The 26631-nt window shown below is 47.6% G+C and overlaps 4 non-coding genes across 4 annotated transcripts; all 4 read right to left on the reverse strand.

Moving 5' to 3' along the window:
• Window positions 1-18984: 18984 nt before the first annotated feature.
• Window positions 18985-19059, reverse strand: Trnas-cga. Its single transcript has one exon. It is a non-coding gene; the product is annotated as a tRNA-Ser (tRNA).
• Window positions 19060-19586: 527 nt separating this feature from the next.
• Window positions 19587-19661, reverse strand: Trnas-cga. The gene has a single exon. It is a non-coding gene; the product is annotated as a tRNA-Ser (tRNA).
• Window positions 19662-19887: 226 nt separating this feature from the next.
• Trnas-aga lies at window positions 19888-19962 on the reverse strand. The gene has a single exon. It is a non-coding gene; the product is annotated as a tRNA-Ser (tRNA).
• Window positions 19963-20188: 226 nt separating this feature from the next.
• On the reverse strand, window positions 20189-20263 carry Trnas-cga. Its single transcript has one exon. It is a non-coding gene; the product is annotated as a tRNA-Ser (tRNA).
• Window positions 20264-26631: the final 6368 nt, after the last annotated feature.

Here is a 26631-nt window from a genome sequence, read left to right on the forward strand (position 1 = left end):
CACTGTCATGAAAGATGATGATGATGATGAAATGATGAGGACAACACAAGGACCCAGTTCCTGGGCAGAGAAAATCCCCAACCCAGCTGGGAATCGAACCCGGGACCCCGTGATTCAGAGGCAGCAACACTAGCCGCTAGACCACAAACAGCAGGTGCCCTTCTTTGGGTCTCCTATGTTTCCTCTATCAGTCCAATCTGGTACGGGTTGCATATTGATGCTACTTCCTTTGTTGATGGACATTTCCTGAGGATTTTTCCAGTGACTCTCATTCTGGCATCTACCTTATGTGTGATTAATTTTATCATCACTTCCACTTCAAATTGCTCTGTAGCACTCTCCTAGGCTTTTAATGGAAGTAACTGCTTCCAGTGACTGTTCTCCAGTTTTGTAATCACACAATAAAGGATCTTTCTGTCTATGTATTCACAGTATGTTACATTTGTTGATGTCAAGGACCAATTTTCTACCATCGTGACTTTTTACACAAAAGTGTCATCTGTGAAAAACCTCATGGAACTTCCAATTATATACTAGGTCATTTATATATATTGTGAAAAGCAGTGGTCCTATAACACAGCTTTAGGGCACATCCAAAGTGCTTTTAGGTCTGAAGACTTCTTTCATTCGGAATGACATGATGTGTTCTGTTAGTTAAAAACCCTTCAACCCAATAACACACCAGGTCTGATATTCCATATGCTCGTATTTTGTTCATTTGGCAACAGTGTGGAACAGTATTAAATGCCTTCCAGAAGTTGAGGAACATGGCATCTACCTGAACATCTGTGTCTACTGTTTTCTGGGTCTCTTGGATGAACAAAGCAACTTGGGTTTCACTCGATCATTTTTGGAACCCATGTTGGTTCCTATAGAGGAGACTTTGGTTCCCAGAAATATCACTTGTAGATGGAGTATGTTAGCAGTCAGTTCTAAGAATTACACCTCCTTGATAATTCTATGTAAATGTTCTGATAATCTACAAGACATTATTAATGGGAAACTATCAGAAACTAAATTAAAAATAAACTGAGCCTGCTGTGGGTTGCTGTATAGAAACCACAGGCCTTGTTCAGTTTGGTAAACCACCACCTCTTAATTTATGATGTAGGTTGCCATCAATGCATCTGAACATTATGTCTAGCCAGCTTTAGCCTCTTTTGTTATTTTGACACTCTTTCTTTTTTATGTTTGACTATCCCTCATCTCTGAGGACTGGACAACAATGGGCTATTCTTAGCAGCACAAGACTTCTGGATCTGCTCAATTAAAATAGGTTGGCTATGGGAAGACATTCCCCCTGTTGTCAATGTAGTCAAGATAAGGCAACATCCCAAAAAAATTTAGAAACCCAATTGTCATTTCCTGTAGCGAACCTGATTTACCCAGACAAATTCATATGAAATTTTGTTTGTTAACAATCTGTACTAATAATAAAACTGTAAAACAGTCATGTCTAACTGTCTGAACACACTTGTTTCCAAAACTATTAACTATACAAATTTTCATGGGGTAACTTGAATGTAGCTTCCGGCACTTAGGCTTTAGTTCTATCAAAATCAGATCACAGAAAAAAAAGATATTGTAATTTAAAATTTTATCCAAAACCATCACATCTGTCCATTTGAACATGCCAATTTCTGAAACTACTCGACATATTTTCATGAGTTTTTCACAGGTGACTTGAGCATAGCTTGGGCAACATATAGGCTTTCTTTCATCAAAATCAGATCACAGAAAAACAAAAGATATCATAATTTAACATTTTACATAAAATTGTTGACTCAGCTTAGTAATACAGATGTTTAATCATCATAGATGGCACTGTTAGTTTTTTTTAAACTTAGTGACAGACGCATTGTTGGAAGTTTATGTCAGTGATAGACTTAAGCACTGCAATCTGATCTTTATGAATAAAAACTAACAGAGAATTTACTCTGTTAGGATATATAGATTTACTGATTTGGCTTTGTGAATTAAAAACTCAATGATATTTCCTTATTTTCTTTGGTAGTTTTATTTGTATTTGACATCTTTCTTAGAGAGGGTTTTTTACTGCCCCGGGTAGCTGAGTGGTCAGTGTGACAGACTGTCAATCCTCAGGGCCCGGGTTCGATTTCCGGCTGGGTTGGAGATTTTCTCCGCTCAGGGACTGGGTGTTGTGTTGTCCTAATCATCATCATTTTATCCCCATCGATGCGCAAGTCGCCAAAGTGGCATCAAATCGAAAGACTTGCACCTGGTGAACGGTCTACCCAACGGGAGGCCCTAGTCACATGACATTTACATTTACCACAGTGGTAGAAGCATTTTCCAAAGTTTACGTCAGTGGCAGAATTAAGCACTGCAGTCTTATCTTTATGAATACAAACAAATATTGAATTTACTTGTCTAGGATGTACGGATTTACTGATTTCACTTTATATATTAAAAACTTGATGACACTGCTTTGTTTTGTTTGATAGGTTTTATTTATATTTTTTGCTAGAAAAAAATGAATTTATTGACTTTGCTCTGTGATTTGGGTGCCTACTCATTACATTTTCATTGCTACAAAAAAATGCCTAGAAAACAGTCAAGTCTCTCTGAATGCCTCAGAACAGCTAAAAGACTGAGGACTATTTGGTCTCAAGAACTCAATGAAGACCCTGAGGCATGACTTTCTGCGGCTCGAGAACATCAGGCTTTAAACTGCTTTGGAAACTCCTTCTGAAATTGAGGCACAACATAACTCTGGTTGAGAGCATAAGGCATTTTTCGCTTCTCAAAACCCTTCACTCAGTGAGCTTATGTGATGCCATGACCATAAACAAAGCAAACGGCCAGATGCTGTGTGGTGTGGGCACAGGTCTTAGGGTCAGCCAGTTGCTGTTTGCATGGTCAGCTCTACATAGCTCTCTCCTCTGTCAGTGAAGCAAACAATTTCTTTGTTCGTGGCCCCACTCATACTACTCCAAATTTCATATACAAAGAAGCTTTACAAATCAAAAATAAATTCCATGCATTTGAAGTCTTGAGCACAGCTATAAATAAATACCTGGACAACACTGGGTTTCTCAGCTAGTTCACAAATAAGATTTGAAACTGAGCCTATAAATTTTAAATTTCTGACTCAAGGAAGATGGTCACATATGCACATTTCAACTGACTTTAAATCTCAGTTTATGAGCTATCTGCCTTAACCACCATTACAGTAAAATGAGTATCTGCAACAGCAGTATCCTGTTAGCCATGTGGTACAATGTTTTCTCCACATATGATGGGTACTGTAATAGTCACTTCAAATATTGCTGCAGAACCAATATATTTAAGTCAGATATTTTCTCTTTCTGTAATCAAGCTGCAAAACGACCGAATGGAATTCAGTAACGAAATCATAGAAAAAAATCTTTTGTGTTATTATTGCTGCTGTTGCATAAACTGAATATCATCTTTTGGAAACCATCAACCTTTCACTTAACTGTAATGAAATTCATATATTGTTAGTATATTGTTCTTATTATAATTTCATTATTTTTTCCATATGCTGGAGCCACCTCACATTGGTTGTCTAACAGCAGAAATAGCTGCCAGTGAACTGCTAGACTGTTGCCAGTTTTACAAAAAGCTGTCAACAGAAATGAGCCTCCTCAATTTGTAGCCAACTTACCATTGCCTCTAGTGTTGGAAATTAAGTGTACATTATGGTATAAAAGGAATGTGTTCCACATAATGAGACATATTTGAGAAGCAGGGGCTATCTGCTTATATTTAAATACTGCCACCCCGGAACAAAGTAGAATGAATGCAGTGCTCTCTACCAACTGTTTACAATGTCACAGAAGTCATTGTTTAGATTCAATGGTTATTTGACACAGGGTGAAAGCAAAAAACAATGGCTTCAAAAATTGTTGTTCAAACAAGTTGTGTGGCAATCTGATTTTTGCATGCAAAGGAAACTACAGACCAAATTCATCCGAAGTTCTGACTACTTTATAGGTCTACAATAATGAATGAAGAAAAGATAAGACAAAGGAACTAAGACTTAAAAAGTGGTGGTAAAAATGTGGATCATGAATAGCAGAGTGACAGGTTCAGTATCTAGACCGATGAAATCATTCAACACGTGAGCCAAATACTGCAGTTTGATTGATGAGTCACAATTGGTGCTCTGCCTGATGAGTATCCTTGTGTTGCACACACTCCTGTTTATGAGACTGTCAACGGACTGCCTCAGATATTGCAAATTGTGTGCAGGATTAGTACCAAAAATGTTTAACCGACACAAAGGTCAAAGCATATCATGAGGGCAGGTGTTTTTGGAACACTATTGACAAGATGGAGATGATTTGTTTTCCACACAGTTGTGGGTAACAATATATGGATATCCTAAACCATTGCATAGTTGAAACAACAGGCAATGGAGTGGTGCCATTAAGCTTCACCAAAGCCAAAAAACTTAAAGTAATCCGCATACTCAAGAAATTATGGATAGTGTTTTTGGGATGAAAAGGACACTTCTTTGGTTGATTTCATATAACATGGGTCAATAGTTGTTGACACGTATTGCGAAGTGCTCACAAAGTTGAGATGTGCCATCAAAGATTGATGGTGTGGGAAACTGCCATCTGAGATAGGCCTTCTCCTTGATGTGTGTGCACACACTGTCCATATAACGGTAAAGATCCGGCATTTATGTTGGGGACTTTTCAAACAACCACTCTACAGTTCTGACCCACATCCAGCAATTACTAGCTCTTCTTGCACTTGGAACAATTGTTTGAAGATGATGAGGATCTCAAGATGGATATTGTCAACTGGTTCAATTTCCAGGCAAAAAACTTCTATGCAGAGGAGATGAAGAAGCTAGTAGAGCATTACAAAAAGTGCTTAGAAGTGGACAGTGTTTACATGGAGAAGTAGAGAAGATTTGTGGGAAATTAAAGCAAGCAACAAACACCAAACACTTTTTCTAATGAATACACATATTTTTATGAGCAAACAGCCCTTACTTCTGAATTTGCCTCATATTATTGTGGAAGATGTCAGACACAGTGGAATGTCAAAAGAAAGGAATGTGTGTCATAAGGAAAAATCAGGGAATCAAAATGGGAGTTGAACCTGCACTCCAATCAGCAGAAATTAATGATGTTATCCATTTAACTGAAAAGACCACCATCAGTAGCTATGCAGAGTATTTTTCGACAGTGACACTATATTCTGTTTACAGTTTTTTTTAAAGAATATACAGGTCTAGAATAGTGACAGGACCAGTTTTCCATAATATTCCAAGTAATTTTTCCTCTTTAGAGTGGCCTCAGAATAAACTGAAAATGAAATGAGGTGACTTTAACCTTTGGAGATGACTAGTGACCTTGATATCAAAATAAATTGTGCAATTCACAGTCTTGGAAACATTTTAATTTTACTATATTTGAACAGATGACAAGTTTTGGAATTCCAGCAACTTGCACTTCCTTGATGTCCTCACCTTATAAGATTTGCTTCTAAAATATGATCAGTTCTATAATTTATAAAGTGAAAATGTGACATGCTTCATTTTGTTGTGGCAGTATCATACAGGACTTCACCTCTGGCCATAATTTCCTGTGGCCAGTTTTGGTGTTGTTAAGTGTACATGGTCACTCAACCACAGATAGTCCACCTATAAAGGTTATGTTGGATTACGATTTTATTGCCATCTTTTAGTTGTTGTTGTTGTTGTTGTTGTTGTTGTCTTCAGTCTGAATACTGGTTTGTTGCAGCTCTCCATGGTACCCTATACTGTCCGAGGTTCTTCATCCCCAATAACTACTGCAACATACATCCTTCTTAAACTGCTTACTGGGTCTCCCTCTACGATTTTTACTCCCCAAACTTTTGTCCAATTCTAAACTGGTGATCCCTTGATGTCACAGAATGTGTCCTATCAACCAATCCCATCCTTTGGTCAAGTTGTGCTACAAATTTCTTTTCTCATCAACTCCATTCAGTACCTCCTTAGTTACATGATTGACCCATCTAATCTTCAACATTCTTCTGCAGCACCACATTTCAAAAGCTTCTATCTCTTTTTGTCTAAAGTGTTTATCGAACATGTTTCATTTCCATGCATGGATGCACTCCAGACAAATACCTTTGGAAAAGTCTTTCTAACACTTAAATCTATATTCAATGTTAACACATTTCTCTTCTTCAGGAATGCTTTTCTCACCACTGCCAGTCTATCTTTTATATCCTCTCTACTTCTGACATCATCAGTTACTTTGCTGCACAGGTAGCAAAACTCATCTACTACTTTAAGCGTCCCATTTCCTAATCTAATCCTATTAGCATCATCTGATTTAATTCAACTACTCTCCTTTATCCATTTCGCTTTTGTTGATGTTTACCGTATTTACTCGAATCAAAGCCACACTCGAATCTAAGACGCACCTGAAAAATGAGACTCGAAATCAAGGGAAAAATAATTTCCAGAAACTAAGCTGCACCTGAAATTTGAGACTCGAAATTCAAGGGGAGAGAAATGTTTTAGACTGCACCTCCAAATTGAAACAAAGTTGGTCCATTGTAACATGATACACAACTGAAGTCGGAGGGATGAAGATACAGCTACAGTAGTTTGGCTCGAGTCATAAGTTTAACAGTTAAGCTTTACCAAGCAGCCATTGCTATGTGTCAGGTGGTCAGTCCGTATTTATACGGGTACCCTTCCTTTTTGACGTGCTTCGTCTGGTTAGAATTGGTTGCTTATTTTGATCTGGTAAGTGCCGTTTTCTTTGTTATAGGTTTTTACATCACTCTAAGCGGAAGATGCATTATTGTACTGTGTCATGCATTGTTTGTTTACGACCTGTCGCTGCTCGCGGCATGGCTTGCTTTTGTGCGCGCTACTGCGGCTTACAATTAAAAAAAAAAAAGAGAGAGAGGACTTGTCTAATAAGTGCAACAATGGCAAGAGACTGCTATTTGTTGATACCAACACTGCTGCTTTCTTTGATAATGAGCAACAAGCACCGAATAATAGACTGCGTATTATAGATGATGTTCTGAACGAGAGTTTAGAGAAAATTTTTCTCCATTTGAAAATCTTTGGAGACGCCTCTTTAGTACATTACATTCTGCACAGAAATCAGATTCATCTTAGATTTAAAAATCTAGTCAATTGCCATGCTTCATTTCTGACTGTATCACTATTCAGCATAAGAATAATATAAATATAAACATGACTTGATACGTATATTCTTCTGCTTTTGCTGTTGTCTCGCTCTAGTTTCGTAGTTTATTAGGCAGGCAGGATTTAAATGAGATAGCAGCAAACACAAAAGAATACATGGCATGATGTTTACGTTCTTCTACCCTTTCTTTTAATTTATTTACTGACACAGAGGTTTGGTGTGTCAGTACTTATCTTTGTGCCTGGAAAGCATGCCTGTATAGTACTACATATATTCGATGGCAGAAGTTAGTTGTAGCATTCGAGGGTTGGATTCCCTCTCTTCTTCATCGAAGAGTTTCACTGCTTGGGCTACTCTCAGGGTGCAACTTCGACGTGGAACATTCCCGCCGTTTCCTTGCCGTGTCGTCTGCTTGCCGTCCTTACTGCTCACCGTCCGGCCCTCCTCGCCGCCGCCTGCCGGTGCTCGCCGCCGCCGCGGCTTGGTCGCCGCCTTCCGGTCCTCGCCGCCGCCGCCGCCACCGCCGTCGCCGCCTGCCGGGGCTCGCCGCCGCCGCCTGGTCGCCGCCTGTCGGTGCTCGCCGCCGTCGCCTGCCGCCTGCCGGTGCTCGCCGCCGCCGCCGCCGCCGCCGCGCCTGCCGGTCGCCGCCGTCGCCGTCTGCGCCGCCGTTTGGTCGCCGCCTTCCGGTCCTCGCCGCCGCCGCCGCCGCCGCCGTCTCCGCCTGCCGGGGCTCGCCGCCGCCGCCGCTTGGTCGCCGCCTTCCGGTCCTCGCCGCCGCCGCCGCCGCCGCCGTCGCCGCCGCCTGCCGGGGCTCGCCGCCGCCGCCTGGTCGCCGCCTGCCAGTGCTCGCCGCCGTCGCCTGCCGGTGCTCGCCGCCGCCGCCGCCGCCACCGCCGCCGCCACCGCCGCCTGCCGGTCGCCGCCGTCGCCGTCTGCGCCGCCGTTTAGTCGCCGCCTTCCCGTCCTCGCCGCCGCCGCCGCCGCCGCCGCCGTCGCCGCCTGCCGGGGCTCGCCGCCGCCGCCTGGTCGCCGCCTGCCGGTGCTCGCCGCCGTCGCCTGCCGCCTGCCGCTGCTCGCCGCCGCCGCCGCCGCCGCCGCCTGCCGGTCGCCGCCGTCGCCGTCTGGTCGCCGCCGCCACCCTCCTCGCGCGCCGCCGCCATGTCCCAACCCACCACCACCACCACTATCATTTTCACCTCTCCCTCCGTTGCTCCAACCACCATCACATGGAGCTCCTCCTCCACCCCACTTCCCGTCCTTCCTTCTCTCCCTGTCCACCCCACCCCTGCACCACTTTCGGCTGTAACCACCCCCAACTCCTCCTCCCCTATCACTGTCGCCCCATCGACAGCTACTGACTTTCCGCCGCTCCCCGCACCGCCTACGACAGGCTCCAAGCCAGCACGGATCTCTGCTCGACGTTCCACAGTCTCAGTGACACCCACGCCCCCTCCGTCTGCGTCATCCGCTGCTCAGGGTGGTCCTGCCCCCCGCCATCTCCCCCTGCAACCCGTACCCCTGCCCCCTCTCCACCCGGTCGTGCCCACGAAACCTTCAAAGCGCCCGAATGATGACCCTTCCCCCGCAGTCTCCTCCAAAAAAAACCCCAATCCCCGTGACCCACCCACCCCATGGACGCGGCTCCGCCCCCCGCCCCCGCCCCGCCTGCCACCCACACCTTTGTCCTCTCCAATCCTGACCCTCAATTCCTTGATGCCCGCTCCCTCACCCTCGCCATCTGGAAATATTACCCCAATGCTCCCATCTCCCAACTGATTCCTCGCAAGGACTCGGTCCTCATCAAATCCCCCAGTGCTTCTCTCCACACCGATCTCCTCTCCCGCATCCACCGTATCCAATTTGGCCAACGTGCAACCCTCACCCCCTACCACACCCCGTCCTCTCCCCGTCAGCCTCAACCTCCCCGGCGTCCGCCAACCTTCACCGCTGTGATCACGAAGCTTAGCCCCGTGATCACAGAGGCTGAGGTGTTGGCGGAACTCAACTCCCGGCCCGACATTGAAATCGGCTCGGCCCGTCGCATCTTCAATGATGCCGGGCCGACTTTTCTCATGCAGATATTCACCGAATCCTCCTCCTCCATTGACCGCCTCCTCACCGAGGGAGCCCTCATCTACAATCAGCGCCATAAGGTGGACCCCTCCCGTTCCCCCGTTCAATCCTACCGCTGCCAACGCTGTCTCACCTACAACGACCACATTACCTCTGCCTGCAGGAACCCCCCTACTTGTCCCCACTGCAAAGCTTCCCACTTCCTCAAGCATTGCCCCAACCTCACCTCTCCCCCCTCCTGCAACACTTGCAACGAACCACATCCTACCTACTCCTCGAAGTGTAATGCGAAACCTCCACCAGTAACCCCTGAGCTCACCGTTCCTGTCCATCCTGTTGATGACCCCATCCACCCCAACAACTCGCTCCGCCCTCCCCCTACTGCTGAGGACATCATCCGTTTCACCACCATTGTGCTCCAAAACATCCACCCCTTCCAGCGCTCACACACTCTTTCCCAACTCGCCCTCGCTGCCCGTTCCATCTTCCATCTTACCACCTATGCCACATACTCCCACAACCAGGCCCATTTCACCTTCACCCCCCTCACCACCCTTGTCTAACTCTCCACTCCCATGGTACAACAACCGTACCGTATCCTGTACCACAACATTCGCTACCTGCCCACCCACAAACTCCTCTTCCTCCACACCCTACGTCAGCACCGCGTGGATGCCTTCGTCCTAAATGAAACCTTCCTTCAACCCCGTCTCTCCGTCTCCACGGCTCCTTACACTCTACACCGCACTGATAACCCGTACCCTCTCGCGCGTGGCGGAGTTGCTATAGGCCACCTCAAGCACCTCCCTGTCCGGCCCCAACCTCTCCTTAACAATCCTGCCGAGCATCTCACCCTCAGCCTCTTCTTCCCCACCCTTACCATCACCTGTGCCACCATTTATGTCCGCCCTCGCACCCCCATCCCGTACGATTTCCTGGCCCACATTGACCGCACCTTCTCCACCTACGTGATTGCCGCCGACCTCAATATCCACAGCCGTGATCCTGCCGACCTCCGGCGGTGGCATCAGTTTCTCACCACTCTCCAGGGAGACCTGGTTCCCCTGCCTCAGCACACCCGGCCCAAATCCAACACCACTCCTGATGTGGTCCTTGCCTCTCCTAACCTCCTTGGGCGCATCACCGCGGCTGTCCTTGACCTCATTGGCAGTGACCATGCTCCTGTCCTCCTCACTATCTCTAACGGTCGCCATCCCCGCCACGCTCCTCGCCCTGACGTCCCTCCTAAACGTGTCCATGATTACTCCCGTGCCAACTGGGATGCCTACCGGGATTCCATTCACACCCACGTTGACGGCCACGACCTTACCCTCCAGTCTCCTGATGACATCGCTCACACTGCTGCCTTCCTGCACCAGACAATGTCTGACGCCGTCGCCACCCATATCCCCACCAAAGCCATCCACCCTCACCGCCCCGCCCTGCCTCCACAGGCCGTCCTTCTCCTTCGAGAGTCCCGCCGCCTCTACCGCTCTTTTCTCCGCACTCGTGACCGGGATACACTTACCTGCCACCGGCAATTACAGCGACACATCCGCAACCTGCTTGTTGCGAAGAAACGCCGAGCCTGGCGCCAGACATGTACACAACTCAACACCACGCTCCCCATCAACTCTTCCAAGTATTGGTCTGCTTTCCACCGCCTTACTGGGAACCGCCCCACCCCCAGTACCCTCTCCTCCTTAATGACCGTCCCTTTCCTGACAACCTCAGTAAGGCCAACCACTTTGCCTCCCACCTCTCTGATGTTTTTTCAATCCCAGATGATCACCACTTTGATTATTCCCTCTTCCCCGATGTCATGGACCGTACGAATACCTCTGTTCCTCCCCTTGCTCCTAGCTTCCAGTACTTGGGCCACACCCCACCTTCTGCACTTAACACTCCCATCACTACACAGGACATTAGCCTCACACTCCGCACTAAACGCAACACTGCTCCCGGCCACGACTGCGTTACCTACCGCCACCTCAAACACTGCCCTCCCTCCTTCCTTTCCCTCCTTGCCACCCTCTACAATGTCATCCTTGCCACTGGCTTCTATCCCGACCTGTGGAAAACCTCCCGTATCCTGATGTTCTCCAAACCCAATAAGCCTCCATCTGATGCCTCTTCCTATCGTCCTATCCGTCTCACATCGGTGTTCAGCAAGCTCTTGGAATCCATCCTTTTCCGGCGCATCCACCTCCACCTCCACCAAAACCACCTCTTCCCAAACACCCAATGTGGCTTTCGACCTTCCTTCTCTGCTGATGACCAACTCCTCCGCCTCACTCATCTCCTCTCCCTCCAGCTTAACTCCCGTCGCTCCGCCATTTTTGTCTCACTTGACCTCGAAAAGGCCTACGACCGTGTCTGGCATCCCGGTCTCCTGTTTAAACTCCAAACCTACGCCCTTCCTCTCAACTACATCCGTCTGGTGGCCTCCTTCCTCTCCCACCGCCCCTCCTATGTTACCATCCATCATGCCAATTCTCACACCTTCTACCCCTCTGCCGGTGTGCCCCAGGGCTCTGTCCTCTCCCCTCTCCTCTACCTCCTGTACACGGCAGATATGCCCCAACCCCCCCTCCACCAGTACACCTCTTGCAATATGCTGCTGACACCGCATTCCTCGCCCTCGCTCCTACCCTCCAACGTTCCCAACGCCTTCTCCAGAATCACCTTGACCTTTTTGCTGCTTGGTGTAACCAATGGCTCCTGAAACTCAATCCTTCCAAGATCCAGGCAATCCTCGTAGGTCATACCACTCGCTCCTTCCGGCTCCTGGATTTCTCCCTTACTGTCTGCGCCCGTCCTGTCCACCTTACCCCCACCCTCACCTACCTTGGCCTCACCATTGACCGTCACCTCACCTGGATTCCTCATCTCCGCTCCATCCAATCCAAAGCCCACAACCGCCTCCGACTCCTCAAACTCCTCTCTGGCCGGACATGGGGGTTGCACCCCTCTACCATCCTCCACACCTACAAATCCTTCATCCGTCCCATCCTCTGTTATGCCAGCCCTGCCTGGATATCTGCCCCCCCCCAAATTCTATCAGTCCCACCAGATCCTTGAGCGTCATGCACTCCACCTCGCCTTCCGTATCCGCCTCCCGTCCCCCACGCGGATCCTCTATGATCTCATTCCTTTCCCCCATCTGCTCCTATTCCTCGAACATTTCCGCATCCTCTACACCTCCCGCCATCTTGAACCCCCTCACCCCCTGGTTGCTCCTCTCCTCTCCCATCCCCGCCCCCTGCCACGTCTTCACCATTGTGTCCCCCCTACCCTCCATCTCTACACCCTCCATCTCAGTTCCCAAGGTGGCTTCCGTCAACCCCCCCTCCCGGATGATGCCCTCTCTCCCTCCATTTATCCTTCCTATCAACTCTGATACTCAATCCCCCTCCTTTCCTCTGTCCTTTCCCTGGGCTCCCTCTTCCCCCCCCTTCCGTCCTGTTTTCTCCCCACTACACCTCTCCCTACCTCCCTTCTCCCCCCCAGTCCTTTTGTATTCCCCTTCCTCTGCCTACCCCACTCCCTGTCGCGTCTGCCCCCCACCCCTATTATGGGTCCTCATCCTCCTTCAGCTCCTTTCCCGGCTCCCCCCTTCGCATTTCCTCTCCTTTCCCCCCTTTTTTGTTTTCCCATCTTCTGTCCAGTTTCCCCCCACCTGCTCTCGACTGTGGTGTCACACTTGCCAACTTTTTAGTGCAGTGTTCCAGTGACTATTCCGTGTTGTTTGTCTTTCTCGTGTTGCGAACGGAAACCATGCTGTCGTTCGGTGTGAATTTTATGTCCTTTGCGAACAGAATCCAGACTGTCGCCGTGTTTTTTTAATTGTCTATTGTTTTCCCTGTCTGCTTCGTATGTATTTTTATTAGCGTCATCATCCCTGTGTTGTTGTTTTAAGTTCCACGATTTCTTTTCGCCTTGTTACTCTCTAAGTCTCCGATTTTATCGCCTGTTTTTTATTATTTGTTCTCTTGATCTTTGTCACAAAATCTGTCGGCTGAAGAGCGGCATACTAAGCTGCTGCCAGCCCGCCCCCTTCGGGGGGAATTAAAATTCAATAAATGAAACAAAAAAAAAATTAGTTGTAGCGGCACCTACCAACATTTTTCAGAACTTCCGCTTACTTTGCACTCGATTCTAAGCCACAGGCGGTTTTCTGCATTACAAAAACCAGAAAAAAAGTGCGGCTTAGATTCGAGTAAATACGTATTACATCCTCCTTTCACGGCACTATCCATTCCATTTAACTGCTTTCCCAAGTCCTTTGCTCTCCCTGAGAGAATTATAAAGTCAGCAGGAAACCTCAAAGTTTTTATTTCTTCTCCCTAAAATTTAATTGCTACTCCACATTTTTCTTTGGTTTCTTTTACTGTTTGTTCAATGTACAGATTGAAAACACTGAGGATAGGCTAAAACCCTTGTAGCGGTTCCACCTGCTTTTTTTTCTTTGTTTGTTGATTGTCCTTGGTGTTGACGTACTGTGTTGTTACACTGGCTGAAAAATGGGATCTGCAATTTGGATGCTGACTACGGTAAATAATGTAGCTGACAGATGCACAGTTCCTTTTCACTGACTTTTACTTTCACTTTGCACTATCCCCCAGTAACACACAGTTATATATGTATAGCCAGTGCACTACTGTTTAAACTTTCCATAAGCCTCATTAATAGTTTGCAGGCGAACCTCCACATACTGCTACAATAGTTTACTGTTGAACATCTACGAGCAGTAAAAACATAACCACATAATTCACACAGTTCTTGAAGAATAAATAGGTTCATATGGAAAGCAGACACTGTCATTGTTTTTACACACAGTCTAATTGTTTAACACTTATTCTACAGTTAAGTTGAAGCATTGTTGTCATTCTAACCAACACAGGTTTCTCATCTGAAACTCAGCTGTGGACTGTCTCGTGACCATAAATGAGGCCCTTATATATCATCACAATAATAGGTACTGAAACTACACATTGTTTAAAGTTAAATTTACAGAAATTGCAATTAAAACTTAACTCATTAAATTAACTGAATACATCAAAAGATTCATTTCTTTTAACAGTTTCTCCTACTACAGGGGTTAAGCCGAACTGTTTAAATCATGAAGACAACAAATATAGTTACACAAACAATACTTTTGATAAAACTGTCAATTACTTTGGAATTAATTCAGGGCTGGATTTGCTAATATGTTTTTGAAGAGAGCCAAATAGATACTTTACGGATTACTCGCATTTGTCTTCCAAATGTTACATTACATAATTGATATTTGTTTATACGTCAACAATAGAATTTAAGTCACAAAACAATTACTGATTTTTCCCTATAATGAAAGATACTAACTAGGAATAGTCAAAATTAGATCTGGTGTTATATTCTTTAAGACTAAGGGCCAACATTTCTCTTTTATGAAAATGCAATTTTATTCGGTTATGTTAATGGTAACTAGTTAAAAGTGGAAAAATGAATTTAAGTAGGCAGATGGCAAAAAAAGAGGGTAATTAAAATTATCCCAGCTTGCTTTGTCACAACCTGTCTCATTGTCTTCTCAACTACTGCTTCCCTTTCATGCCCCTTGACTATTATAACTGCAGTCTGGTTTCTGGACAAGCTGTAAACAGCCTTTTGCTCCCTGAATTTTATTCCTGTTACCTTCAGAATTTCAAAGAGAGCATTCCAGTCCAATTTTAGTGTAAAAGGAAAAACTTGAACACTTACATGAACAATTACCAATAAAAGCATTAATGAAACAAATATACTGTGGTAATAAGAGAAATAATCCAGTGCTTGAATCTCGAAAACAGCAAAATGTGTGTCTCTATCTCTTTAAAAAAGAAGTAGCTTGATGTCAGTGATTCATGTTTTATGCTTGTTAACAAAAGAAATCAAAATGAAATCTAGCTTAGCATTTGCCTAGGCAAGTTGGAAAAATCTCAAAATGATTAACGTCAAATTTACATGTGTTCAACTAGATGTGCGTACCAGTTTGACAATGAAACCATGTAACACCTTCGCAACGTCAAGAAAAGTTGATATATACGAACAAACTGAAAAATGGATGGAGACACAACAGTCTATGACAAGTCACTCACATAACAGCCACAGTGAATAATCCACGTGCTCCAGAGGATAATAAGAAAGATGATAAAAAAAAAAGAAATGCAACAACCTCGAGACTTTGACTAAGTGAAACCCCTCTTTTACACAATTCCAGGAACTTGCAAAAAAATTGGGTGAATTGTGGGAAAATGTAAAAGACGGAAATAATATTTTAAGTGGTAAAAGTCACATATAGGCCCTCCCCCCCCCCCCCCCCCCGCAGTACATTTCCGTAGTTTATGTATATTATATGTACATAATGTGCATGAAAATATTCATTGCAGATTTGTTTAATATCTAATAAATGTATTCTGAATTTGGTACTATGTTCAGCTGCTGATGTGACATTTCCCACCACTTCAACACAACAAGCTGTACTAAGAGTGACTCATTTTGGTGAGAAGCAGATGGCAGTAAACCATGAAACCACCATATTTAAGTGTTTGCAAAGATAAAGCACTGTATTTGGCAATTTTCATATTTATATTTTCATACTACAAAAATATGCACTGCAAGTGTTACATTGGATTAAAGATCTCTCTAAAATGCATCCATTTGTCCTGCTACAATGTTGAGGAAAGTGACACCACTGGCTGTTTTAAATTTTATAATGGAAAGTGTGAAATATTGCAAAGAGCTTTATATATGGTGTGCAAACATAGAGATTAGGCTGCACTACTGATCAGTCTGTCACCACAGCCTTTAATTCATATTCACATTCATTGGCTTCACAAACTCACAGCCAAATTGTCACGTTCAAAACTAAGATACACCTTGGGCTACATTATAGATCAGTCTGCCACCACTACCAAGATTCTGGGGGCTGTGGGTGGGTAGGTTACCAAATCTCTCTTTACCCTCTTACGTTGATGCTTTATAAAAGATAAATAAGCCATTTTGTTTATCACACTGACTTTTAATTTGAATGGTCTTACATAAATGTGGCATAATGAAAAAACAGGATCAGCACTCCCTACTTTTTAAGGAAAAAAATCTGAAATTGTAGATTGCTTTAATTTTTTGGTGAATTGTTACAATTTTCAGTTCATAAACACAATGAACAGCTCTGACATCTACATCTGCAGCAAAAATCAATTTTTTATTGTCCTCACTGCCGCATATAGGTGGGGTACAGTCGGTGAGGGGCGAGGGGAAGGTAGCGTCAGCTGCTTCCTGCAGTGCTGACATCATTACCAGCGACTATTTGTGGAGTTATACTTCGCGTCTATGGGTAAGCTACCGTTGGCAGCGCTTGCAGACAAATGAATATTAAAATACAAACGAAGAGGCTGGCTGTGTGAGCACGCACAGCCAACATGAAAATAAAATTCTTAACTTGTGAGTCTGGAACTGAAGCATGCGTGGAATCCACGCTTGAAAGATAATCGTTCATGTAGGAATGTTTATCTCGTACACATTATTGAAAAAATTACACTAAATGTCAATTTGAGGATTGTCCTAATTAACTTTTTTAAAAAATACACATATATATTTATGAATAAACATCAACGGATTTGGTGAATCTTCAGAGATTTCCGTTTAAAAACATAATTTGTTCCACTTTTTTCCCTGTCAGGCGATTTCTTCTGTCAGTTATAAGGTGTCCTGCCTTCGAGAACACTCTTTCACACGGCGTGGAGGTTGCGACAATACACAGTCGTATTTTTGCAAGTTCAAAGAGCGAGGGGTATACTGTCAGTCGTTCAGACCACCACTGAAGTGGATTGCCTTGTCTCTGTAGCAGGGGCTCTTGTAAATATTTGTCCACTTCCACTATTGCAGCAGCTCTCTGGTGTGGATTACTCTGCAGCCTGGAAAACACTTCATCAAATTCGAGCCAGAGACTGGAAGTTGATTCAGTGGTTGGAACTGAGATTGTTGCAGTAGCAGTGGATGTGTTCGTCACAAATTTCTCACAGTGCCTGATCAGGTTTAATTTCACCTTCTCAGCAGAATTTTTATCAGAAAAACCATGTTATTGAACCGGGGATCCAATGCAGTTGCTTCCGCGAAAATGGAATTTTCCTCTATATTTCTAAATCGTCGTTTTAGGTCTTCAGCTAACTTTTCGGCCATCTGTTGCACATCTACATGAATTTCAGTGTTATTAACAAACCGGCAGCACCATTTTTTCAACGAGCAACTAAGTAGCATAACATTAGAAGCAGTGACAACATTTTCACTTGACATTTCCTCAGTGCAGTCTTTGAAAACTTTCAACAGGTCACAGGCTTGTGTTACACTTGCAATGTCCTCTGCAGTCAGATTTGGAAGATCTGGATAATTCAGAGTGATAACTGTCGTTAGGGAATTCTTAACCTCGATTATTCTTCGCAAGATATCATAGGTTGAATTCCATCTTGTAACAGTGTCCTGTTTTAGTGTCAGAACTGGCTCTTTTAACTGTTCCTGCATCTTTTTCAGTTTCGTGCAGGCATGCGAACTTCTTTTAAGAAATTCAACATTTTTTTTTACTTTATTCAGAATGGGTTGAATGTGCGGAAGCCCATTCTGAACAATTAAATTGAGTGTGTGCGCAAAGCAGGGGATGTGTTTCCAGGCTGTGAGTCTTATAGCTGCCACAATGTTAGCAGCATTGTTGCTGACAACACAGACGACTTTTTCTTGAATGCCCCATTCCCTTGTGACACGTAGCAGTTCTTCCGAGAGTTTTTCTGACGTGTGCCTTTCGTCGTATTTAAAGCACTCTAGGAGGGAAGACGCCAGCTCCAGGTCTTTAACGTAGTGTGCTGTCACCGACAAATAACTCTCATTTGTAGTTGAGGTCCACCCATCCATTGTCAGCACAACCGCTTCCGCAGAATTAATTTTGGCTCTCACAATTTATTTCATCATGGCGCACTGTTGCTGTAGCAGCGTATTGGAAATGGTCTTCCGAGATGGCATTCTGTAAGCACCATTCAGTTTGCCTAAAAAACTTTGGAAATGTTTACTTTCCACTATGTTGAAGGGCAAATAATCCTTTACAACAGTCTGCAGAAGTGCGAAATCTGTCTCCTGATTTCTTTTGTTAGAAAGAGGTTTCGGAAAATACATGGGTAATGTTCCATGATATGGAGGTCTGCTTTCTGATACTGAAGTGGTACTGTTATTTTCTGGCACCAACTGCTGTTCGCTTCTGGCATTTGCTGATGTTAGTTCCGGATTGTGCGGGTTTTTTATCCAAGAAATATCGGAAGATGCAGGAGCAGGGGGCGCTAAGCGTCTGGCTGACAATGGCACTGTTGGATGCAGCACTCGAACATGACGCGCTAGATTAAATGTATTTCCTCCTTTATATGAAATACACTTAGAGCAATAATTGCACTTTGCTTTCCCATCACCTAAATCGGCGAAGAAACCCCAAATTTCACTACTTTTACGCGATCGCGAGTTGCTAGCCATTGTATAAGAGTGAACAGACACAAAAACTGCTTTCCAAAGAAAATAAAGAGGGATTTTACCTAAAAGTGTACCAATGACTACAGGTGACAGTTTACGTTTTGAATTTGGAGGGTTATTATTCTCAACAAAAATAAAATCTACAGGAAAACTTCTGAATAATTCAGAATGAGATTTTCACTCTGCAGCGGAGTGTGCGCTGATATGAAACTTCCTGGCAGATTAAAACTGTGTGCCCGACCGAGACTCGAACTCGGGACCTTTGCCTTTCGCGGGCAAGCGCTCTACCAACTGAGCTACCGAAGCACGACTCACGCCCGGTACTCACAGCTTTACTTCTGCCAGTACCTCGTCTCCAACCTTCCAAACTTTACAGAAGCTCTCCTGCGATCCTTGCAGAACTAGCACTCCTGAAAGAAAGGATATTGCAGAGACATGGCTTAGCCACAGCCTGGGGGATGTTTCCAGAATGAGATTTTCACTCTGCAGTGGAGTGTGCGCTGAAATGAAACTTCCTGGCAGATTAAAACTGTGTGCCCTACCGAGACTCGAACTCGGGACCTTTGCCTTTCTCGGGCAAGCGCTCTACCAACTGAGCTACCGAAGCACGACTCACGCCCGGTACTCACAGCTTTACTTCTGCCAGTACCTCGTCTCCAACCTTCCAAACTTTACAGAAGCTCTCGTGCGATCCTTGCAGAACTAGCACTCCTGAAAGAAAGGATATTGCAGAGACATGGCTTAGCCACAGCCTGGGGGATGTTTCCAGAATGAGATTTTCACTCTGCAGCGGAGTGTGCGCTGATATGAAACTTCCTGGCAGATTAAAACTGTGTGCCCGACCGAGACTCGAACTCGGGACCTTTGCCTTTCGCGGGCAAGCGCTCTACCAACTGAGCTACCGAAGCACGACTCACGCCCGGTACTCACAGCTTTACTTCTGCCAGTACCTCGTGTCCAACCTTCCAAACTTTACAGAAGCTCTCCTGCGATCCTTGCAGAACTAGCACTCCTGAAAGAAAGGATATTGCAGAGACATGGCTTAGCCACAGCCTGGGGGATGTTTCCAGAATGAGATTTTCACTCTGCAGTGGAGTGTGCGCTGAAATGAAACTTCCTGGCAGATTAAAACTGTGTGCCCGACCGAGACTCGAACTCGGGACCTTTGCCTTTCTCGGGCAAGCGCTCTACCAACTGAGCTACCGAAGCACGACTCACGCCCGGTACTCACAGCTTTACTTCTGCCAGTACCTCGTCTCCAACCTTCCAAACTTTACAGAAGCTCTCCTGCGATCCTTGCAGAACTAGCACTCCTGAAAGAAAGGATATTGCAGAGACATGGCTTAGCCACAGCCTGGGGGATGTTTCCAGAATGAGATTTTCACTCTGCAGTGGAGTGTGCGCTGAAATGAAACTTCCTGGCAGATTAAAACTGTGTGCCCGACCGAGACTCGAACTCGGGACCTTTGCCTTTCGCGGGCAAGCGCTCTACCAACTGAGCTACCGAAGCACGACTCACGCCCGGTACTCACAGCTTTACTTCTGATAGTACCTCGTCTCCAACCTTCCAAACTTTACAGAAGCTCTCCTGCGATCCTTGCTGTGGCTAAGCCATGTCTCTGCAATATCCTTTCTTTCAGGAGCGCTGTCAGCAGCACACTACGCTGCTCTTGAGCCATAGAATATACAAGCAGAGAAAGCAGGAGAAGACACATAAGTTACAGAATGTGGGCAATAAAACAGGAGACACATAGAGACAAACACGGAGCCGTTCACACTCGTCGATAATCCACACTGCTAACTGATGAGACGACGCACAAACTCTGAAGATGACGATGGCACTGGTGAATGAGGGAGTGTGACGGGGAACACTGAACACTAAACACGACAGCACACACTAGACACTGATGGCGATGATCTCCGGCGCGCGTGTGCGAGTCCGGGGACCTGCCAAGAGAGGAGGAGGAGGAAGGGGAGTGGGAGAGGGAGAGGGGACAGCAGAGATGCCACGGGCAGGGGAGAAAGGGGGGGAGGGAGGAAGGGGGAGGGGAAGCCCGGGGGGAAGAGTGGTGAAGGGAGGGGATGGGGGAAAAGGAAAGAGAAGGGGAGGGAAGGGAAGAGAAGGGAGGGAGGGAGGGTGCCTAAAGGAAAGGACACCGGAAGTGTGTGGTGGGGCAGGGTCAAAGTTGATAGGAGGGGTAGATGGAGGGGAGGAGGACATCATCAGGGAGGGGGAGCTGGCTCAAGCCACCTTGGGAGAGAGTAAGGAGGGTGGAGAGATGGAGACCGGGCGGGACGTGGGAATACAGGCGCGACAGCGGGCGGGGATGGGAGAGGATTGGGGAGACGAGCGGGTGAGGAGGATCGAGTTTACGGGAGGTGTACAGGATCCGTATCCTTTCAAGGAAAAGGAGGAGGTGGGGGAAGGGGATGAGATCATACAGGATCCGCGTGGGGGAGGGGAGACGGATGCGTTAGGCGAGGCGGAGAGCATGGTGTTCAAGGATTTGGAGGGATTTATAAAAGGTAGGGGGGGCGGAGATCCAGGCTGGATGGGCATAACAAAGGATAGGGCGGATGAGGGATTTATAGGTGTGGAGGATTGTGTAAGGGTCCAGACCCCACGTACGGCCGGAAAGGAGCTTGAGGAGACGGAGTCGGGAACGCGCCTTGGCTTGGATTGTATGGAGATGGGGAGTCCAGGAGAGGCGACGGTCGAGGGTGACGCCAAGGTACTTAAGGGTGGGAGTGAGGGCGATGGGACGGCCATAGACGGTGAGATAGAAATCAAGGAGGCGGAAGGAAGGGGTGGTTTTGCCTACAATGATCGCCTGGGTTTTCGAAGGATTGACCTTGAGCAACCACTGGTTACACCAAGCGGTGAATCGGTCAAGATGGGATTGGAGAAGGCGTTGGGAGCGTTGCAGGGTGGGGGCAAGGGCGAGGAAGGCGGTGTCATCGGCAAACTGGAGGAGGTGGACGGGGGGCGACGGCGGCGGCATGCCCGCCGTGTACAAAAGGTACAGAAGGGGGGAGAGGACGGAGCCTTGGGGCACACCGGCGGAGGGGAAAAAGGTGTAGGAATCTGTGTTATGGATGGTGACATAGGAAGGACGGCGGGAGAGAAAGGAACCGATCAGACGGATGTAGTTAATGGGAAGGGCAAAGGTTTGGAGCTTGAAGAGGAGACCGGAATGCCAGACGCGGTCATAAGCGCGTTCGAGGTCAAGGGAGAGGAAGATTGCGGAGCGACGGGAATTAAGCTGTTCGGAAAGGAGATGAGTGAGGTGAAGGAGAAGATCGTCGGAAGAGAAAGATGGCCGAAAGCCACACTGGGTGACGGGAAGGAGGCGGTGCTGGCGGAGATGCTGGTGGATGCGGCGGGTGAGGATAGATTCCAAGACCTTGCTGAAGACCGAGGTAAGGCTGATGGGACGGTAGGAGGAGACGCCGGACGGCGGTTTGCCAGGTTTAAGGAACATGAGGATACGGGAGGTTTTCCACAGGTCGGGGTAGTAACCGGTGGACAGGACGACATTGTAGAGCCTGGCCAGGGTGGAGAGGAAAGAGACAGGAGCTTCACGAAGGTGACGGTAGGTGGCACGATCGTGACCAGGAGCGGTGTTGCGTTTTGTGCGGAGTGTATCAATGAGATCCTGTGTAGTGATAGGGGCATTGAGTTCAGTGTGTGTAATGTTGTCCAAGTACTGGAAACCAGAAGCGAGGGGAGGGACAGAGGTGTCAGTGCGATTGCGGATATCCGGGAAGAGGGAGTAATCGAACTGGGGATCGTCGGGGATGGAGAAGACATCGGAGAGGTAGGAGGCAAAGTGATTGGCCTTACTAAGTGTGTCAGGGAAGGGGTGATCATCGTGGAGAAGAGGATAGTAGGGGGACGGTTTAGTTCCGGTAAGGCGGCGGAAGGCCGACCAGAACTTGGACGAGTTGATTGGTAGGGTTGCATTTAAACGGGTGCATGTCTGTCGCCAGTCCCGGCGTTTCTTAGCCGCGAGCAAATTACGAACGTGTCGCTGGAGTTGCCGGTGGCGTCGTAGTGTGTCCGGGTCAGGCGAGCGGAGGAAGGCACGGTAGAGACGACGGGATTCACGGAGGAGGAGAACGGCCTGTGGGGGTAAGGTAGGACGGTGGGGGTGGATGGCGACAGTAGGAACGTGGGCCTCCACGGCCTCAGACAAGGTCTGCTGGAGAAAGGAGGCGGCATGGGTGACATCGTCAGGGTGGTGGTAGGTGAGAGGGTGGCTATCGACCTGGGTGGAATGGGTATCCCGGTAGACATTCCAGTCGGCTCGGGAATAGTCGTGGACATACTTAGGGGGAGGGTCAGTACGAGGGTCGGGGCGAGGGCGACGACCGTCTGAAACGGAGAGGAGGACAGGGAGATGGTCGCTACCAATAGGCTCCAGGACATCCACCGTCATGCGGCCAAGGAAGTTGGGGGAGGAGAGGATAACATCAGGAGTGGAGTTGGATTCAGGACGGGTATGCCGGGGGATGGGGACGAGGTCACCTTGAAGGGTGGAGAGGAACCGATGCCATCGCCGTAACTGGGCAGCGGAACGACTATGGATGTTGAGGTCGGCGGCGATCACGTAGGAGGAAAAGGTACGATCGACGTGGGAGAGGAAGTCGAAGGGAATAGGAGCGTTGGGGCGGACATAGATGGTGGCGCAGGTAACGGTAAGGCCGGGGAAGAAGAGACTAAGGATCAGGTGTTCGGTGGGGTCGGGAAGGAGAGGTTGGAGCCGAATGGGGATCTGGCGGTGGTGACCAATGGCAACTCCGCCACGCGCAATTGGGAGGGGATTATCGGAGCGGTGGAGGAGGTAGGGCGAAGTGTGAATGGTGTGGTGGGGTTGGAGGAAGGTTTCATTAAGGAGGAAGGCATCCACGCGGTGGGTGGCAAGGGTGTGCAGGAAGAGGTTCCTGTTGGCGGGTAGGGAGCGGATGTTGTTGAAAAGGATACGCTGCTGTCGCGCCATGATAGGGATTTAGACGAGGGTGTCGAGGCGGGAGAAGGTGAAATGGGCCTGGTTGTTGGAGTAGGTGGCGTACATCTTGAGTTGGAATATGGAACGGGCGGCGAGGGAGATCTGTTGGAGGGTGGGGGGGGGGGGGGGACGAAGGGAATTGCCAGGAGGGGTGTGGGCGTCCAGGGGACGGACAGGGACGGTGAGTTCAGGAGTGGTTGGAGGGGGTCGGGCTTTACACTTTTGGGAGTAGGTGGGATGGGGGAGATTGCAGGTATTGCAGGAAGGAGTGGATTGGAGGTTAGGGCACTGCCTGAGGAAGTGCGCTTGCCGGCAATGCGGGCAGGTGGGGGCCTCGCGGCACTCAGCTGTGGGGTGCGCGTTATAGCGCAGACACCTCTGGCAGCGCAGGGATTGAGGAGGGGAACGGGAGGGGTCGACCTTGTACCGCTGGTTAAAAAGGAGGGCACCCTCCTTCAGGAGACGGTCAATGGAGGGGGCGTGCTCAGAAAAAACCCGCATAAGGCTGGTGGGGCCGGCGAATCTGATTTTTTTTTTTTTTTTTTTTTTTTTACTTTATTGTTATTTTAAAACCTGTACAACTCAGGTAGGCTGGCAGCGGCACACTACGCCGCTCTTCAGCCATAGCGTTTTACAAGAGTATAAAACATGGTGAATGACAATGAACAAAGTGACGGGCAAAAGATAGAGGTCACAGAGACATAAAAAACACGGAGTCGTTCACATGTGACGATAACAACACTGAAAACACGTTGGCACGGCGCACAAAACACTGATGAGTCCGACGGCACAAGTGAACGTAGGAGTGGGACGGCGGACACCAAAAACACTATACGACGTCACACACACAAGACACAAAAGGCGACGATCTCGGGCGCGCCGGAAGTGGGGGGCGGGGCAGGGTCAAAGTTGATAGGAGGGGTAGGTGGAGGGGACGAGGACATCATCAGGGAAGGGAGCTGGCGGAAGCCACCTTGGGAGAGGGTATGGAGGGTGGAGAGATGGAGACCGGGTGGGACGTGGGAATACAGGCGCGGCAGTGGGCGGGGGTGGGAGAGGATCGGGGAAATGAGCGGGTGAGGAGGATCAAGTTTACGTGAGGTGTACAGGATACGTATCCTTTCAAGGAAAAGGAGGAGGTTGGGGAAGGGGATGAGATCATACAGGATCCGCGTGGGGGAGGGGAGACGGATGCGATAGGCGAGGCGGAGAGCATGGCGTTCAAGGATTTGGAGTGATTTATAAAAGGGAGGGGGGGCGGACATCCAGGCTGGATGGGCGTAACAAAGGATAGGGCGGATGAGGGATTTATAGGTGTGGAGGATTGTGGAGGGGTCCAGACCCCACTCGCTGCCGGAAAGGAGCTTGAGGAGACGGAGTCGGGAACGTGCCTTGGCTTGGATTGTCTGGAGATGGGGAGTCCAGGAGAGGCGACGGTCGAGGGTGACGCCAAGGTACTTAAGGGTGGGAGTGAGGGCGATAGGACGGCCATAGACGGTGAGATAGAAGCGAATCTGATGTTTTTTTTTTTTTTTTTTTTTTTTTTACTTTATTGTTATTTTAAAACCTGTACAACTCAGGTAGGCTGGCAGCGGCACACTACGCCGCTCTTCAGCCATAGCGTTTTACAAGAGTATAAAACATGGTGAATGACAAAGAACAAAGTGACGGGCAAAAGAGAGAGGTCACAGAGACATAAAAAACACGGAGTCGTTCACATGTGACGATAACAACACGGAAAACACGTCGGCACGGCGCACAAAACACTGATGAGTCCGACGGCACAAGTGAACGTAGGAGTGGGACGGCGGACACCAAAAACACTATACGACGTCACACACACGAGACACAAAAGGCGACGATCTCCCGGCGCGCGAATGTTCACTATACGTGTGCGAGTCCGGGGACCTGCCAAGAGAGGAGGAGGAGGAAGGGGAGTGGGAGAGCGAGAGGGGAGAGCAGAGATGCCACGGGCAGGGGAGATAGGGGGGAGGGAGGAAGGGGGAGAGGAAGCCCGGGGGGGGGGGGGGGGAAGAGGGGGAAGGGAGGGGACAGGGAGACGGAAAAAGAAGGGAAGAGAAGAGAAGGGAGGGAGGGTGCCGAAAGGAAAGGACACGGGAAGTGGGGGGCGGGGCAGGGTCAAAGTTGATAGGAGGGGTAGATGGAGGGGACGAGGACATCATCAGGGAGAGGGAGCTGGCGGAAGCCACCATGAGCGGGTGAGGAGGATCAAGTTTACGTGAGGTGTACAGGATACGTATCCTTTCAAGGAAAAGGAGGAGGTGGGGGAAGGGGATGAGATCATACAGGATCGGCGTGGGGTGCGAATCTGATGTTACGAAAGTGGTACTTGATAGGCGTATTTGTACGTACCCATTGTGAGAACACTCATATTTTTGCCAATTTTGAGGAAAATCATCTACTTTTACGTGTTACGGGTGTAACTTTAAGTAAGTTTAATTTGTTTTTAACAGTATAACAATCCTTCGTTTCTGAAATTTATATCCAGAAGTCAAATAGCGCAGTTCAGGGTGACAGCTGTCGGCAGGTAAGTTAACCGCCAACCTACTCTACCACATGATCGGCAGACGTTTGAAGCTGACATCTGTCGGCAGCTAAGTGTACCGCCAACCTGTTTTACCGCATAATCAGCAGATGGCAGTGTGAACGCTTGTTGCATGGTGTCTGCTGCTTTAAACGTGTTCCATTGCGATCAGTGCCGGACAAAGTATCACACTCAGACTTATTTTAATATGTACTCATCAAATTATTATAAACTGCATTACAGAGCAGGGGAGAAGAGTGTGTCGGAGAGAAACCGTTGTGTGTTTTAATACTGATGCAACCCTTGAGTTTGCAAGTGCAATAAA

The sequence above is a fragment of the Schistocerca americana genome, chromosome X, assembly GCF_021461395.2.
Source record: "Schistocerca americana isolate TAMUIC-IGC-003095 chromosome X, iqSchAmer2.1, whole genome shotgun sequence".
NCBI lineage: Eukaryota > Metazoa > Arthropoda > Insecta > Orthoptera > Acrididae > Schistocerca > Schistocerca americana.